Source organism: Populus euphratica, unplaced genomic scaffold, assembly GCF_000495115.2.
Source record: "Populus euphratica unplaced genomic scaffold, PopEup_1.0 scaffold764.1, whole genome shotgun sequence".
NCBI classification, from domain to species: domain Eukaryota; kingdom Viridiplantae; phylum Streptophyta; class Magnoliopsida; order Malpighiales; family Salicaceae; genus Populus; species Populus euphratica.
Window position 1 is genome coordinate 112,856 of NW_011500632.1, and position 909 is coordinate 113,764.

Genomic DNA, 909 nt, shown 5'->3' on the forward strand with positions numbered 1-909 from the left:
CCCCCGGTGCCCCCACCCCCACCCCCGACGTTATTATCACTATCCCCAGGAGTCCTCTTTTATCCACCTGCTTGATGTTATCGTTGCACAACAATGAATTAATTTTTTTTTTTTTAACACAGCTAGGGCATAGAAAATATTATTTTCAGTGATACATAATTAGCTCTATAATTTTTAATCATTTTTTGAACTAATTTATTTATTTTATTTGTATAATCTTATTCAAAAGAAAAAACAGTAGACACCACCATGCAAGATCATCTTTCCAATCTCTTCTAGTATAATGTTAGTGGTATTAACGTGGTTGATAATTTGTTGGTAATTTAATTTTACAAACTGAAAATCAACAGGACCTGGTTGTGAAATTTTTTTAATTTAAGTCCCTTGCATCCCGTAGAGACGTCTCTTTCAACTTTCCACTCTTTTGAAAAAAAAGTTTCGAAATACGGTTGAAATAATATGTTTTTAAATTTTAAATTTTTTTGTTAATTTTTTTTGTTAATTTTTTTCATATCTTTTGATTTGCTAATATTAAAAATAATTTTTAAAAAATAAAAAAATATTATTTTAATATATTTCTAAATAAAAATATATTTTTAAATTACAATTATTATCCCAATTCAAAATAAACTCTTTAGATAGCAAAACACACATCGGAATCCTTGTTTTTTCTATTTATTTTTGAGGTATGTGTCATATGTTATTTGTGTTTGATCATTCTTGTTATGGATTTTAAATAGATTCTTGGATCCATATAGCTATTTTTCGTATCAATAATGTTATTTATGAATTATATATTTTTATATAATTATTTTAAGTTTGACAGTTTCTCTTTTCCCTCTTTTATTAATTTTCTGAATACACACACCTCTCCCCCTTGTTTTTGTGCTTGTTTGAGAGAGTAATAGA